This window comes from Gavialis gangeticus, unplaced genomic scaffold (genome assembly GCF_001723915.1).
Source record: "Gavialis gangeticus isolate Ggan-Ray unplaced genomic scaffold, GavGan_comp1, whole genome shotgun sequence".
Classification (NCBI taxonomy): Eukaryota; Metazoa; Chordata; order Crocodylia; family Gavialidae; genus Gavialis; species Gavialis gangeticus.
In genome coordinates this window covers 11,983,279-11,983,890 of record NW_017729014.1, presented here as the reverse complement: position 1 = coordinate 11,983,890, position 612 = coordinate 11,983,279, and positions in this window count along the sequence as shown.

The following is a 612-nucleotide window of genomic DNA, read 5'->3' as shown; positions in this document are numbered from 1 at the left end:
CTCTCTCTCTCTCTCTCTCTCTCTCTCTCTCTCTTACTCGAATACAAGACAAGTTTCCCTCCTCCCACCAAAAATGGCATGGAGAAAAAGCCCCTCGTCTAATATTTACATACAAGGTAATCTCACTAAATACATTGTCTATCATTAAATTGCTGCCAAAAGCAGCATGTGCTCAGTAATAGAAACCAACTGTGAAGTTGATTAAATGCAGCTAACACTGAGCATGACTATAAAACATATGCCCCACATCAGGCAAACATGCTGATGGGATTCCCCCCCACACACACTTTTCTTCTGGCCCTTAAAAACATGGGTGGGCGTTCCCTCTACAGGGAACTAGCACGGGCCTGGAGGTACTACAATACCAGGTCAACACCAGGAGGACCAGAGCCAGCCCTGACACCCTCCCTTTGGTGCCACAAAAGCTTAATGCTCAGCCAAAAGACCGAAATGCTGATGGGAACCGACCACAAGAATAGGTTTGTACAGCCTGAATGAGAAATATGGTAGTGTTCATTAAGTGCAGTCTCCCCTCACCACCAACTGTTTTTCAAGTCATGGTGAGCCAGAACACTATGCAGTTCACCCAGAATCCCTCTGCTGCCCCCTGTT